At 39.6% G+C, this 17,618-nt stretch overlaps 1 pseudogene; it reads right to left on the reverse strand.

Moving 5' to 3' along the window:
* Positions 1-764: 764 nt before the first annotated feature.
* LOC101527609 (large ribosomal subunit protein eL37-like) lies at positions 765-1,136 on the reverse strand (annotated as a pseudogene).
* Between the last annotated feature and the right edge of the window lie 16,482 nt (positions 1,137-17,618).

The following is a 17,618-nucleotide window of genomic DNA, read 5'->3' on the forward strand; positions in this document are numbered from 1 at the left end:
CTCCTGGCTCCTGGCTTCAGAATTACCCAGCTCTGATAGTTCCAGCCATTTGGGAGTGAACTAGCAGATAAAAGATATTTTTCTCTCTCTCTTTCTCCTCTGTACGTTTGTATTTCAAATAAAAATAAGTAAACTAAAAAAAAAAAAAAGCCTTGGAGGACTAGTTTATGAAATACAATATTCTTGCCACAAAGCAATAAATAAAATTATTAGGATATACAGTTTTCTGTGTGTTTGAAAACACATGAAATTGGGCCCGGCATGGTGACCTAGCAGCTAAAGTCCTTGCCTCGAATGCTCCAGGATCCCATATGGGCACCAGTTTTAATCCCGGCAGCTCCACTTCCCATCCAGCTCCCTGCTTGTGGCCTGGGAAAGCAGTCAAGAATGGCCTAAACCTTGGGACCCTGCACCTGCATGGGAGACCTGGAAGAAGTTTCTGCCTCCTGGCTTCAGATAGGCACAGCAACGGCCATTGCGGTTACTTGAGGAGCGAATCATCAGATGGAAGATCTTCCTCTCTTGTCTCTCCTCTTCTCTGTATATCTCACTTTCCAAGAAAAATGAAATAAATCTTAAAAAAAAAAAAAGAAAGAAAGAAAGAAAATACACAAAATTTTGACAGTCATTCTCCTGGGGTGAACTTTCATTTTGATTTGATAAACTTTGGTTTAATCTAAATTTATACATGGAAAATTGCAAATACAATTGAGGTTATGTAAGCAGCATTTTCTAGGTTACTATGTGTTTTTCTTTTCTTTTCTTTTTTTTTTTTTTTGTTTTTAAAACCAAAATATTTATTGCCTAATTGTTGGAATTCTTCTCAAGATGAACTGGATGCGGCAACAGCTGCCCTCTTGGGTTTAGGCGTTGTACCTTCACGGAGTCCGTGTCTGAACCTGCGGTAGACGATTTTGAGGTGCCTCATCCGGCCGGTCCCCGTGGTGTTGCGTCTTTTAGCCTTAGCGCTCCAGTTACACTTCCTCTTGCGCTTGGCAGGGCAGCCGCACTTGCCGCAGGTGGACTTCTGCAGGTGCTAGGCCTTGGAGCCGCAGCGGCGGCACAGCGTGTGCGTCTTGTTGCGACGCTTCCCGAACGACGACGTTTCCTTCGTCATTTTGCCTCTACGGCCGAGACCAGAAAGCGGTTACTATGTGTTTTTCAATGACTGTCATTTTAATGTCTGGCTACTTTGACATTTCATCATCGTTTCTTAAGCCACTACTTGCTCCTCAGTTTTCAATAAGTTTTACTAGTTTTAGCAATTCAGGGGAAAATATTTTTTAATGCGTAAAAGCCTTTTTCCACCTTTTGGGTTATTTGCTTAGGATCTTTTTTGAGTAGTAGAATCATTCTGGTGGAACATTTCTGTGACTCATGAATAATTTTGGCCACAATACTTACTCTAAAGGCTATGCCTACTTCCTCTGGCAATTGTTGAGTTGAGTGCCCAGATCCAGCACATTGCCTTAGCTGCCAGACTATTTACTAACCTACTTAGTGAAAGAAAGATAGCATGTCTCATTGCTTAGTTTGTATCTCCTTGGTCGCTAGTAAGTGAGAATAGCTTTATATATATATATATATATATATATATATATATATATATATATATATATATATATATATATATATATTTATTTATTTATTTATTTATATATATTTATATATTTAATTCCTTTAATTTCATCCTATTCCCTAATCCCTGGCTTTTATTCACTGGAATTTCTGTGATCCTCATATTGATTTATATGGAATCTTTAAGGAACTGAAACCAGAATCTGATGCTTAAAAGCAGCGAAATTTGTATTATACAAGAATCAACAGCATTCAGATCTAAGTTATGGGATGATAATGCCACTTGATTCATCACCAAGTCTTTTCTCCTTTCCTTTTTTTAAAAAAATAAGAAATGGTAAAACCATCCTCAACTCCTTTTCCCCTTTATCTTCCTTCAAGTCTGTTAATCGACTTCCTATTAAATTGTTGAATCTCTCTTTTCACTTTGATACCACCACCCAAAAATAATTTCATAGTAGACATTCATTGTTTTGTCTGTCAGCCATCCTAACTCTTGTGGAAACTGCTGGTCCTCCAGTTCTATCCATATGTTTTTTTTTTTTTTATTTTCTAAAAAGATTTATTTCTTATTGGAAAGACAAATTTACAGAGAAAAGACAGAGAAAGATCTTACATCTGTTTCTTTACTCCCCAAGTGGCAGCAGTGGCTACAGTGTCTGGAGTTCAGCCTATTCGAAGTCAGGAGGTTCTTCTGGGTTTCCCATGTGGTTGCAGGGTCCCAAGGCTTAGGGACCATCCTCCACTGCTTTCCAAGGCTATAAGCAGAGAGCTGGATAGGAAATGGAGCAGCCAGACCTGAACTGGAGTCTATATGGGATCCTGGGCACATGCAAGGTGAGGATTAATGATTGAGCCATCTTGCTGGGCCCCCATATGGTTCTTGCTGGAGATTGTATGTCTTTGATTTTCCCTACCTGTCTATGAATTGTTAGTCTCAGAACAGCATGTGGCTCAAAATGAGTCAAGAAGTTTGTTTGGTTTTTTTTTTAAACCTGTTTTTATTGAGGATCAAGAGAGTGAGATTAATCTGTCTTCAATGTTGAATGTAAAATGAAGAAACTAGTCGGCCATATGTTCTGCTACCTGGGCAGAGGAGTCAAGAAAATCAGAATAGAGCAAGGAAAAGAGAATCCAAGAGACTGAATGTAAGTAATGAGAAGAAACAGAAAGATTTACACTAACCCAGCTCCAGTATAGTTTGTTGAAATCCAATTCAGTTTGTGTAATCTGAACTACTTAGGATCTTTTCAATACATTTCCTCTGTCAATTAGGAATGTTTTTAGTTGCAAGTTAACATGGCTTAATTATATAGCAGTTCATTTCCTTCACATAAAAAGATGCTTAGAGGTAACAATTCTAGGATTATAGCAGCTGTTCCAGGTTATAAGATGTCATAAAAGATCCAGGTTCCTCTGCCTTTCTGTTACAGCATCTGTAGTGACACAGATTGTGGCTGGACATCTCAGTGGAGTCTATAATCTTAACAAGAGGAGAAGAATGGGACAACAGACTGAAGGAGCCAGTGTATACTTCTAGAAGCCTGAGATTTCCTTTTGTTCTCTCACTGGTTAGAACTGGGTCATATGGCCAGTCATACGAGACATCCTCTTTTGTACAATAAAAATGAAAAAAATTTTACTACTGTATATAGTGCTGCTTCATATAAAATTGGGATTCTCTTAGTATAGAAATCAGAGAAATGAATATTGAGTGGGCCATTTGCAGTGTCCTTCATGTCCACTTTTGCTCCTCTGGTTGGGTTATATATATTTTTTCAAACGTTTATTTATTTAATTTAGTAATTATATAGGGAAACTCAGTGAGAATGGAGGGAATTGGGGAGGGGATAAAGGAAATCCCACAATCTTTGGAACTGTACCATAAAATAATAATAAGAAGAAGAACTAAAATTTTAAAAAACCAGTTTTTTCTCCAAGGCCTGAAAGAAGCAAGTGACAACCACAAATGTCTGAGGTCTTTATTTTGAAGCTTGGAATTTCAAAGTTTTTGCTTTTTTTTAAATTTGGCCACAAGTTACTACTTGCCATCCGTATTTCTCATTGCTTTCGATAACACACTGCTCTGGCAAACAAAAATACAATGCAGTATAAGCCAGGTACATTTGCCCAAGTGCATGCCTTTGTTCATGCTCCTCCCTTCATGATCTCTGAACTTCAAACAAGTTCACACTTCTGCTCTAACGACGGCTCCTTCTGAAGGCTCTTCCTGACCCTCCAGCTGAGCTGATCATGCCTTCCTTGGAATTCTTTTTTTTTTTTTTTTTTTTTGGTTAAGATTTATTCAATCTATTGCAAAGACAGATCCACAGAGAGAAAGAGAAACAGAGAGAAAGATCTGGTTTACTCCCAAGTGGACACAACGGCTGGAGCTGAGCCGACCCAAAGCCAGCAGACAGAGCCTCGAGCTTCCTCTAGGTCTCCCACATGGGTGCAGGGTCCTAAGGCTTCGGGCCGTCCTCATCTGCTTTCCTAAGCCACAAGCAAGGAAATTGATAGGAAGTGGAGTAGCCAGGACACAAACTGGCGCCCATATGAGATTCCGGCATGTATAAGGCGAGGATACAGCTACTAGGCTACCGTGCCTGATCCTGGAATTGTTGTAGAATAGGTATCGCATGTTTCTGAACACTTGGGCATGTTTTATTTAATTATTTTAAATATTTATTTGTATTGGAAAGTAAGATTTACAGAGAAAAGGAGACACACAGAGAAAGATCTTTTATCTCCTAGTTCACTCCCCAAATGGCTGTAATGCCTGAAGCTGAGCTGATCTGAAGCCAGGAGCCAGGATCTTCTTATGGGTATCCCATACAGATGCAGGGCTCCAAGGCTTTGGGTCGTTCTCTATTGCCTTCCCAGGCCACAATATGGAACTGAACATTTTAGCTTCCAGGCTACCACATTGGGCCCTTTTCATTTTAAAAATTAATTTATTTTTATTTGAAAGAAAGGTTTTACAAAGAGATTTCCTGCCATTGGTTCACTCACCAAGTAGTTGAAATAGCCAGAGCAATGTCTATCTAAAGTCAAGAGCCAGGAGTGAGTACAGGGACCCAAGGACTTGAGTTGTACTATGCTGCTTTCCCAGATCATAAACAGAGCTAAATGAGAAGTCAAGCAGTTGGCTGGAACTGGTGCCTGGCCTGAACATGTTTCATTTCTTAGACTAGACTCTAAGTCCTGTAGTGCAAGCATGTTTTCTAGTTCATTTCTGTGTCTCCCTAAGCCAATCACATGAATAGTCATTCTATATGTAGAAGCTGAGTTCGTAATTGAATACCTAGAAAGAATGAGTTATGTGAGGTGAGGAAATCCACCCTAAGGGGTTCTATAGAATAACTGCACGGGGGGCTTGGTACTGTGTGGTGCGGCAGGATAAGCAGCACAGTCATCCCATATGGGCACCTATTTGAGTACTGGTTGCTCCAATCAGCTTCCCACTGATGCACCTGGGAAAGCAGGGGAAGATGGCCCAAATCCATAGGACCCTGCACCCATGTGAGAGACCTGGAAGAAGCTTCAAGCTCCTGACTTGGACTTGTTCCAGCCTTGACAATTGTGGGTATTCGGGCAGTGAACCAGTGGATAGATTTTTCTCACCTCTCTAAGTATGCCTTTCAGATAAATAAATTTTTTAAAAGCAACAGCAAATGTATATGTATATGTGTGTGTACATATATTTGGTCTCAATTCTCTTCTTCCTTGTCTTTTGATAGAGGATCAATTGGCGTTCTCATGATTTATATGCACTGCTTAAATGAATTATATCCATCAGGGTTCAGAGAAACAGAGTCTCTGCCATGTAGTTGGATAGAAGGAATTCTGTTCCAGGAGCTGCTTATTAGTGGGTTACAAATGAGCTGGAAATGGGGAAGCAGAATTTAGACACAACAGAAAGCCTCTCTGCCCCTCCCCGCCCACGGGGGTGCAGAATCAGTAGTGGAGGTGGTGTTAACAGATAGCAGGGACCTCTCAGCGGGAACTGAAACCACAAGGGAAGGACTGCACTGGGGGAGCAGAGATAGAGAGAAGAGAGGAGAAATACAGGAAAGACATAGCCCTTGTTGGATGTGCAGTCTGAAGTAGCGATCTCTTAACCTCAGTATTTCTCCCATTACCTGAAAGTAACCAGCGTGGGGGACTCCAGAAATAGAATGGAATGAGTCAATTCCCAGCAGTATAGACGAAGTAGCGGGAGGACAAGAAGTGGATTTGAGACTAGCACAGCTTCATAATGGCTGTAGTGTGTAAGCAAGAATCATAATGCATTAGGATTTTTCAAAATCCATTCTCAAAATTGTAAGACATTGACAACAGAAATAGAAATATCAGGACCAAGTGAATTTTCTTATCTCATTTGTCATTAGTTGTTCAAACACTCATATATAGACTGAATTTTAATTTGCTTCATTTTTGGAGCATAGATTTATGTGTTTTTTTCTTGGAAATTGTAATAACTTTTCTTTTTTTATTAGATAATTTCAGTTTTTAAAAAAACCTGTGTCAATAAGATATTCTGTTTTTATAAACATACTATAACTTGAATGGCATTTACTTTAACTCTTGGCTTTCTATTCCTACTTCGAACAACTGCATTTTAGGCATATTATTTGGTTCTGTGTTGGTTTTTATTGACATTACATGTCTGTGCCTATGTTTGGCCCGTTTTTCCTCTGATATCACCCACTTTTTAAATGACTTTATAAATTACTTTATATATATGTATATGTGTATACATATATATTTGCTGGAATGCACATTTGTATTCAACTCTGATTTTTCTTGTTTGTTTCAAGAAGAATACATGGAAGGCAAGATTTCTAAATTGTTACATACCTATTGGTGTAATTCATCAGCAGTTTCATGTTATAGGTTGTTTTATATAATTAAAATGGGAAAAAGATTTTTTAAAAAAGAAAATAAAATGGGGAGAAGATTAGCTCACAACACTTCCCCCTGCTTAGTACTATAGCAAGGAGTTCTGAGGAACCGAATTGCCAAGGCAGATTCTTCTATTTATTCCTGAGTTATATTTAGCAGTGTGGTAACCGGGAAGCTGGTGGTTGCTTGTGGATAGGGGGAAGGATGTCAAGTGGCGCAGCTGTCCCACACATAGTTCTTCGACTTGGGATCTTGGTCTTGGCTTCCCTTCTAGATGCTTTCTGTTCCTGATAACTCCAACTTGAAAATTCTCTCTCCCAAGAAGACTATTTCTACTTCCAATTTAGCCTTTTCTGTGCCATGTTCTCAACCACAGCCTTTTCCAAATCTTGTTTATTCACCAATAGGATTTTATGTAAAAATTGTGTTAATTGTGTTATTTTATTATATAGCACTGGATATCATACTTGTTAAGATAGACTCAACCAAGAAAGCAGTCCTGAAAAGGTAATGACTTAATTTTTGCTCACTCAGATGAGTCCAGTCTGACTCCACAGGTTAGCCATTTCCGTGTGATGAGCCAACAAGTCAGGCTGCTTCCCTCTGGGTCTAACGTCTCAAAATGGGGCACCTACAGTGTGACAGTTGCCAGGGGAGAAGCAGCATGTCATACTTACACTGTCTCTTTTCTACTTTGGTTTAGAAATTACGTAGCTCACTTCTTTTCACTGTTGTTTGATCAGTCCTTGGCATGTGATTCCAGTTGACTACGAAGAAGGCTGGGAACTGTGTGGGACCATAGGGATGTTTGCTGTCTTGAACAGAAACATATCAACTAATGCCTATAAAATATGTGTGTAAGTTTGACGCACGGTAAAATAAATACCATAAAATTTATCCCCCAATCAAATAACTTGAGATATAATGAAGGTCACAGAGCCTATCTGCTTTTAGTCATTCTAGAATTTGTAGCAAACTGTACCTAATTAATGAGCTTGTTTTTTATAGATTGACCCAAAATGGTTAGCTGCATGTAGGGGATTAGGTCAGTGACATCAAGGATAATATATAATTTTTTTGGCTAAAGTAACTGGAGAGATGGAAATGCCATTCATCATATGTCAGCTAAGGGAACAATTACATAAGGAAGGACATAATGAGGCAGAAACGAATAAGATAATCTTGAGACATCCCTTTTCCCTGAATGCAAGGAAATTTTGACTGGATTTTGTCAAAAGAATGGAAAGACACAGGGGCCAGTTTATTCAACAATGTGACAAATGAACATGAAAATGTAATGGACCGCTTACTATTTAACAATTAGTCACGAAGTTTTGCTTGTCTGTAAAAAAATTAGATTTGGATCCCCTAATAAAATGATACATTTAGGCAATGACCAACACTGTCTGATGAAATCATTAGGTTGATGGGAAAACCTGTAATAGATGGATCAAATTGACAATACCTGAATCCACTCACCGGTCTTATTATCGTAACCAAAAGTAGAACGAGTTTTCATGTGCCTCCTGACATGATGTCATAAGTACATAGCATCACATTGAATGTATTCTTGCCGGGAAAAATTAATCTGAGTCTCATCAAGCCTCCACATGTAACCACAGATTTACACAAAATACTGGAACAATAGGACAATGTTGAATGACCCCAGTCAATTAGTTAAGTGAAGGATGTGGGAAATTGCATGGGAAAAACTATCTGGTTACATTAGTAAATAAATAGCATAATCAAGGGAGAAAGGAGCTTTTTTGTGTGACAGCAGCCAGCTGGTAAGCCAAGAGAGCTGTTTACAAGTACATCCAAATGTACTAATGTAAATGGTTTCCTCTGAGAGCTGTTGCTGGTATCGCTGCTGGCTCTCTTGCCTCCACAGTTCCCTGGCCCACTTGACTTGACAAACAATACACACTAAGATACAAGGCTAGGCAAGGTTATGTAATAAACTGGATTTATATGTGCAGTAGTGGCCACAAATACCCAGTACCTACATGTACAACCTATGACAAACTTGTCCACAATGATATCAAATAAGTGAAGTTTACTTGAAACTAGCACTCTGTTGCTGGGGTGAAGTTGGCTGCTGGCTACTATAGACTTGAAGAGTCTTATATACTGCCTGGGTTGGGGAACATTCGATGTACAAATTCTTTAAGGTGATCCTCATTGACCCAATCCACAATGCTATGAGAAGAAACCCTGATACCCAGTGGATCACGGAATTGGTCCACAAGCCTAGGGAAGGCTTTGGCACTGGCTAAACAATACATGATTGTTTCCTCATGTGTAGTGGTGAAGATGGGCTATGCTTCAGCTCCTCCACTGACATGAATATAAGTAATAGTTATAAAAAGCAAGATGGATCTGTCTGACTAAATTATTCTTTGATTTGTTTTTTCAAACAAGTTGGATGCACTATCAAATTAGAAAAAGTAAAGAATCACAACGTTTGAAGACTCTAAATAATTGCTGTATCTAGTTCCTAAAAAGATAAACATTATTGTCTTTGTTTTATCTTATTAAGGAGTTAGGTATCTGTACTAAAAAAAATGACATGCTGGGATAGTCATTTGGCAGAACAGAAGTTATCACTTGGAACACCCGCATCTGACATAAGAGTGCTTGATTCTAATCCTGGCTACTTTCCTTTTAACTCAGCATTTCTGCTAATGTGCATCCAGGGAGTCAGCAGATGATGGCCTCAACAAGTGGGGTCCCAGGCCCAGTGTGGTAGCCTAATGGCTAGTCTTCACCTTGCATGTGCCAGGATCTCATATGGGTGCTGGTTTATGTCCCAGCTGCTCCACTTCCATTTCAGCTCCCAACTTGTGGCCTGGGATGGCAGTCAAGGATGGCCTAAATCTTTGGGATCCTGCACCCATGCAGGAGAGCTGGACTCCTTGCTTTGGATCTGCTCCAGACTCCTGGCTTTGGATCTGCTCAGCTCTGGCTGTTGGGGCCACTTGGGGAGTGAATCAGTGAATGGAAGATCTTTCTGTCTCTCCTTCTCTCGGCAAATCTTACCTTACAATAAAAAGAATAAAATCTTAAAAACAAAAAAAGAAAATGTTAGGTACCTGCCACTAACATGTGATACCAGGATGAGTTCCAGGCTCGGCTTCGATCTGGCTCAGCCCTTGGTATTGTGTATATTTGGGTAGCAAATATAGGATAGGATATTTCTCCATTTGTTTTTCTGTAATTCTGCTTTTCAAATAAGTAACTTTTAAAAGGAAAAAGAGGAGTGCTGAAACTAGCACTGTGGATTTGTATGCTGTCATAAAACCTACAGCTTTATTGGAGAGAGATGTACTTTTCTGTTGGTTTACTTTCCAGTGGCTGTTCATTTCTGAGGGGTTGGCAAGGACAAACACTTCAAATTAGATTTGCTTGGGACTTGGTAGGATGAGAGGAGAATATCCTATGCCATTTTCATCATGTGCAGAAAAATAATGAAAGTTGACTTTAAAAAAAAAGAAAAAAGAAAGTTGACTTTAGCCTTCCTTTTTAGATTTAATCTAGTATTCCACTTATGCAACTATTGTTTCTGAAAGGAAAAAAGCCTGAAAATATTAGCATCATTTTTAGAAGAATTGAATAAACTCGTTGGTAGAGGACTCTCTTGCAGTTGAAGTAAACTTGGGTTAATGTAGGAGGACATTGTGACCCTAGAAGGTCAGTGAGCACAGGATTACAGTTGGTTGGATAATATTTGGAGGAGAATAACCAAATGGCTACCTTTTGTATACCTTATTGGATATCATTTGCATAAGAACAGTTGAGTGGACAGTATGTATATGAGAACACCTGGTGTAATATACAAAAGAGTTCCAAACAAAAGCATTGATGGTTTTGTTGATGAGCTCAATACTTCCTCCCTTATCTTATATGGCCCTCAGTGTATAAAGTTTGATGCCTCTAATAAACTACGGCTTTGACCATCACTCAGGGTCCACGTGTGTTATTATCGGCTCCGTGCACCAAGTCCATCGCTGTGGGACAGCGACAGGTTAACTTAAACAAAATTGCTTTGATCTGCTCATTATCGCTTAAGGCCACATAAAAGGAGAAAGCTCTGGGTTCAACCCCATGCCTCCATGGGGTCTGTAGAATCCTGACTTTGATGCACAATAGGACAGCAATAGAGTTCACACTGGTGTGTGTTGGAACCCAGGGACATAGAACCTTAGATCAAAGAAAGTTTGCAAACTAGTTATCAGTCTTGGGTGGAGATGCTGGTAACCTGGTAACAATTAAATAGATATCTTTCAAATTTAAAGACCCAAAATTAACTTCTATTTTTTTTAAAGCTGGCTACTAACAGCTCTGGTTCAGGTTTTATTTATACATTTATTTATTTTTTTATTTTTAGGTTTATTTATTTGTATTGGCAAGTGAGATATACAGAGAGGAGGAGAGACAGAGAGGAAGATCTTCCATCCCATGATTTACTTCCCAAGTAACCACAATGGCCGGCGCTGGCGCCTATCCAAAGCCAGGAGCCAGGAACTTTCCTCCAGGTCTCCCACAGGGGTGCAGGGTCCCAAGGCTTTGGGCCATCCTCGACTGCTTTCCCCGGCCACAAGCAGGGAGCTGGGTGGGAAGTGGGGTGCCAGGATTAGAACTCGTGCTCATATGGGATCCCGGGGCGCATTCAAGGCAAGGACTTTAGTGCTAGGCCATGGCGCCAGGCCCAGAAAATTAACTTTTATGAAGATTTTAAATATTGTACCTTTATCTGAAACATTAATTTGTGATCATTAATAAAGCCTCTTTCTGACAAAGGGGAAAATATGTTTGAATTTACTTAAAAGTAACTCAATTGATTGTTCTCATCAGTTTTTCAAATCATCTTGGGTCAACTGACTTTATTCACTTCAATAAGATTGCTAATCAGTGTCAGTGCAAGTTCAAGGTTTTTTATTTAACCTTATGGTTGTCTGTAGCTATTGTTTTTCCCCACTTCTGGTCCAACTATCATCAGTATACTTGCTGCTGCACAAAGTTGCTGGGCCAGTTACACAATCTGCTGCAGTTACTCTCTCTGTATCATGTATTCCAGGGATCTAAACTCTGGTTTCTCAGGGTAAATTTGAGTATGTAAAGAGGTGCAGAAAAGGAATTATCTTACTTGTTTGAAATTATAAATTTCTGGCTTAAGAATATGTCATTTTGGCCCGTGGCCTAGCTGCTAAAGTCCTCGCCTTGAACGCCCTAGGATCCCATATGGGCGCCAGTTCTAATCCCGGTAGCCCTGCTTCCCATCCAGCTCCCTGCTTGTGGCCTGGGAAAGCAGTCGAGGATGGCCCAATGCATTGGGACTCTGCACCACTGTGGGAGACCTGGAAGAGGTTCCTGGTTCCCAGCTTCGGATCGGCGCGCACCGGCCATTGTGGTTACTTGGGAAGTAAATCATGGGATGGAAGATCTTCCTCTCTGTCTCCCCTGCTCTCTGTATATCTGACTTTGTAATAAAATAAATAAATCTTTAAAAAAAAAAAAAAAGAATAGGTCATTTGACTTAAACTCTGATTGTTGGTTTCCTTGAATCAATTTTTCTCCTATATGCTTTAGAGGACACAGAAAGCCAAGTTAAATGAGTTCCAGAAAAACCTTTGTAGTAGACTCATGAAAACTCTTGAGATCTAAATTACTTTCTACAGAAAAGAGAATTTTTAAAAATCTCCTTAAACCATGCATTTTAAATGGGTAGAGATTTTAAAACTAAAGGAAAACCTAAGAAACAGGAAAGAAGAGGACATCATCATAGATAGAAGAGACTTAAGGTATATCAACCACCTTATCATATGTATATTCTTTGGAACCAGATAAATAATTGCAAAATGAAGTATTTTTGTGACAAAACAAAAACATTGAATGGAGATTGAGTATTACATGAATAAGAAATTATCATTAATGTTGTAACGGGTTCAACTCTATGTCTCCAAGGGGTCTGTTATAGTTTTGCCTTAAGAGTCCTTATCTATGGATACATGTTGAAATGAAGTAATGTTTAAGATTTTCTTTACAGACACCAGAAAGGGGATGGGTATTTGGTGCAACAGATAAGATCCCACCTGGGATAGCTGCATATCGTGTAAAAGTGCCTTGATTGGAGACCCAGCTTCTTTCCCCACCCGTTTTCTGCAGATTACACCCTGGGAAGCAGCAGCTGATGGCTTAAGGACTTGGGTACTTGCCACCTATGTTGGAGACCAGGACTGAATTCCTGTCTCCTGGATTCAACCAGGCCCAGCCTTGGCTACTATCGATGGGAAATTGCTCTTGGCCATACAAACTAAAAAGCAAACAATAGAAACAGCAAGGGAAAAAAGGCGTGGAATATAAATAAAACAACAATTGAAAAATGTTTGCGATTATACAAACTGGGTGTAAATTGTAGATGGAAATTCATTATATACTTCTTTTCTAAAAATAAAAGTGGAGATGGACCTGGCATGGTAACCTAGTGGCTGAAAGTCCTCAGCTTGCAAGCACAGGGTTCCCATATGGGCATTTACTTCAGTCCTATCTGCTCCACTTTCCATCCAGCTCTCTGCTTGTGGCCTGGGAAAGCAGTCGAGGATGGCCCAAAGCCTTGGCACCCTGCACCCGCGTGGGAGACCTGGAAAAAGCTCCTTGCTCCTTGTTTCAGATTAGCTCAGCTCTGGCCTTTGTGGCCACTTGGGGAAAGAAGCAGCAGATGGAAGATCTTTCTCTATGTAAATCTGACTTCACAATAAAAATAGATAAATCTTTTTTTTTTTTTTTTTTTTTTTTTAAGTAGAGAGTGACGGAGTTTGAGAATGACTTGGCTCCCCAATTTGTGCAGCCATTTAAACTCCAAATTCTTTGGGCATTGGTGCAGAGAGGATGAAATCTAAATCCAATTATGGTGCCTAATGACAGGCCATTTGGGAAATGATTGAATTGGATTAGATTGCTTTGGTAGATCCACAAGATAAGGAGCTCCTCTCAGGTATCCGTGATAGTGACAAAAAGCTGACTAATACAGTGGCAACATACATAAACAGCAACTATGAGAGAGAGAGAGAGATCTTCCATCCACTAGTTTATTCCTCAAATATTTGCAATGGTGAGATCTGAACCAATACAAAGCCAGGAGCCTGGCACTACACCAGGGTCTCCCAGATGACTTGGGCCATCCTTCCAGGCCATAATCAGGGAGCTGAATCAGAAGTGAAGCCTCAGAGACTCAAACCACAGCCGATGAGGGATGCTGATTCTGTAGGTGGAGGATTAACCTGCTATGCTGCCACCGCAGCCCCATTTCCATATATATTTTAAGATTTATTTTTTAAATTGGAAAGGCAGATTTCATAAAAAGAAGTACAGAGAGAAAGATCTTCCATCCATTGGTTTGCTCCCCTAGTGGCTGGAATAATTAGAGCTAAGCTGATTGAAACCAGGAGGCAGGAGTTTCTTCTGCAACTCTCAAATGGATTCTTCAGGGTACCAAGGCTTTGGGTCATCCTGCACTGCTTTCCCAGGCCACAAGCACGGATCTGAATGGAAAGTGAAATAGCTGAGACATGAACTGGCGCCCATATGTGCAAGAGATCCTGGGACATACTAGGCAAGGATTTAGCCACTGAGTCATCCCACTGGACCTCATTTCCTTATATTTATTTTTTAAAGATTTATTTATTTTTATTGGAAAGCCAGATACACAGAGAGGATAAGAGAAAGAGAGGAAGATCTTCCATCCATTGGAGTGATCCCCAAGTGACTGCAACAGCCACAGCTGCGCCTATCCAAAGCCAGCAGCCAGAAACCTATTCCAGGTCTCCCAAGTGGGTGCAGGGTCCCAAGACTTTGGGCCATCCTCGAATGCTTTCCCAGGCCACAAGCAGGGAGCTGGATGGGAAATGGAGCTGCCGGGATTAGAACCGGCGCCCATATGGGATTCAAGGCGAGGACTTTTTTTTTTTATATATATTCATTTATTCATTAATTACATTGCATTACATGACACAATTTCATAGGTACTGGGATTCCCCCCCCCCTTCACCCCAAACCCTTCCCCCATCATGACAAGGCGAGGACTTTAGCCGCTAGACTACTATGCTGGGCCCTATTTCCTCATATTTATTAGGAGTTTATTAACTCTACTCTTACCATGGACAAAATGACTATATTCCAACTCCATTCCTTTTCCTTTAACACATAATTTTAGATAGTGACAACTATTACTTTCAAAAATCTGTGCTCACGCTCACGGATACTAAATTGGAGCAATATGGAGAAAATTAGTATGACCTCTGCATAGGATGACAGATAAATTCATATTTTTCTGTTCTGTGCCTTTCCTGGAGATGTTGTGTCAAATTAATCTGGTCATTTGTCATGAGTTTGTTAGATAACTAATCAGAAATATTTTAATTAATATACATTTCACAGTTATCAAACTTTTTAAAAATCTGATTCTAAATATATTATGAGGTGATTAAAAGTTTCTCTATTATTTTAAAATTTTCAAATAATATTTAAATATAAATGTCTGTTACTTTTTAGTTATGAAACAATATCCTTTGGCTCCCGGTATTAGATTCTGAGGAATCCACTTTATTTGCCTATTTTGTAATCTTTGTTAGTTATATTTTTATTTCATAGTGCCATGGATTTCAACTTGTATGCTCCCAAATTATAATGCCCATAGTTATTCTTTGTCTCAAGCTGCCATATGGTTGTTATAATGGAGAGTCTATGACTTTAAGATGCTTTTTGAAGCTGTAGGCTTCCTTACTTTTCTTGGCCAACTTCTCATTCATTACCAAAACCATTAGTAGCAGAATCTGTCATAGACAACCTTTATATTCATATATATATATATATACACATCTATACATATATATGATTTTATCATTTATGTAAGCATAATGAAAGTGATCATGTATATGTAAACCTTTGTATTTATATAAGATTCAAGATGTGTGGTTGAAGTAAAAAAATACGCATTGAACATGTGTATATTATAATTTTCGTGTATATGCTCTCAATTTACATGCAGTCATTAATGAATAGGTGAAGAATATGGCTTAATTTCTGCATGGACTTATAGTTTTTTAAGACTTTATTTATTTTTATTGTAAAGTCAGATTTACAGAGAGAAGTAGAGACAGAAAGATTTTCCATTTACTGGTTCACTCCCCAAGTGGTTGCAACATCCAGAGCTGAATTGTTCTAAAGCCAGGAGCTAGGAACTAGGAGCTTCCTCCCGGACTCCCCCATGGGTGCAGGGTCCTAAGGCTTTGGACGGTCTCTACTGCTTTCCCAGACCACAAGCAGGGAATTGAAAGGGAAGAGGAGCAGCCAGGACATGAACCAGTGCCCATATGGGATTCCGGCACAGGCAAGGCGAGTACTTTAATCATTAGGCTACCACACCGGGCCCTACATGGAATCATATTTAAAGAAGTACATAGTTCACCACCAAGAGTAAATGCAAAATGAATACATTGCAGGGACCACTGGAAACTGAGCAGGCAATTTATGGGAATACTCGTTACAAGGCCTCTACCTTGGCTATCCACTTGTCACACATTCTGCAAATTACCTACCCTACCAGTGTATGCAGCTTTCTGTCTCTGTGCTTCCCTACCCTGTGTCTTCCACTTTCCTTCTTCTTTCCTATGATTCTTCTGATATGGGTCACTTGTGGTTCTGTGCCTAAGTTCTGCTTCTTTTAAACTTTTGCCTTTTCTTGCTGTTTGTCATTCTCCTTATTCTTCATTCTCAAAGCTGGAACAATGTGCTATGCTCAGAACGCTCTTGGCCAAGAGAAGACTCAGGAGTGGGAGCAAAGGTTGAGGCCATTTACTTGTTTTTTTTTTTTTTTAATTATTTATTATTTAACTTCATTAATTACATTGTATTATGTGACACAGTTACATAGATACTTGGGTTCTCCCACCCCTCCCCAAACCCTCCCACCATGGTGGATTCCTCCACCTTGTTGCATAACCACAGCTCAAGTTCAGTTGAGATTCCCCCATTGCAAGCGTATACCAAACATAGATTCCAGCATCTTATTGTCCAGTCAAGTTCAACGGCTTCTTGGGTATACCCTCTCTGGTCTGAAGACAGAGCCAGCAGAGTATCATCCCAGTCAATTGAAAGCTCCAACATACCATCAGAAAAATTTACATCATTATGGAATTAATTGACATAGTAATGAGTAACCAATATGTTGAAAGTAAATGCGAGTTCCCAGCCACCTTCTGTGACCACCTCACCTACACTTCAATTTTAGTTTATACACAACACATAACATTCAAAACATAACATGTTATACATAACATCATATCATCTTAAATTAAGGCAAACATGTGGTATTTAACCTTTTGGGATTGGCTCATTTCCCTTAGCATTATGGTTTCCAGTTTGGCCCATTTGGCCACAAAGAACTGCATTTTGTTTTTTTAATAGCTGAGTAGTATTCCATGGAGGCCATTTACTTGTTAACAATTTTCTCCCTGTCACATTTTTCCTGCTGAGAACTTTATTTGGAACTTTATTTTTTTAAAAGGGGAAATACTTTTTTTTAAAAGATTTATTTATTTTTATTACAAAGTCAGATATACAGAGAGGAGGAGAGACAGAGAGGAAGATCTTCCATCCGATGATTCACTCCCCAAGTGAGTGCAACAGCTGGTGCTGTGCCGATCCGATGCCAGGAGCCAGGAACCTCCTCCAGGTCTCCCACACGGGTGCAGAGTCCCAAAGCTTTGGGCCATCCTCGACTGCTTTCCCAGACCACAAGCAGGGAACTGGATGGGAAGCAGAGCTGCCGGGATTAGAACCTATGCCCATATGGGATCCCAGTGCGTTCAAGGCGAGGACTTTAGCCACTAGGCCATGGCGATGGGCCCTATTTGGATCTTTAGCCCCATGTTTCCATTTTCATGTTTCACAGGCATCACAAAATCAACATGTCTCATCATTGTACTCTTAAAAAATAATATTCATACTGAGTGGATACATTTGTGTCACATTTCTTTTGCATGCAGATCTATTTATGCTGTCTATGTATCTATATTTGAGTATCAGAGAAAGAGAGAGAATAGATCTCTCTTTAAAAAAAAAATATTTTTTAAAAG

This window comes from Ochotona princeps, chromosome 2 (genome assembly GCF_030435755.1).
Source record: "Ochotona princeps isolate mOchPri1 chromosome 2, mOchPri1.hap1, whole genome shotgun sequence".
NCBI lineage: Eukaryota > Metazoa > Chordata > Mammalia > Lagomorpha > Ochotonidae > Ochotona > Ochotona princeps.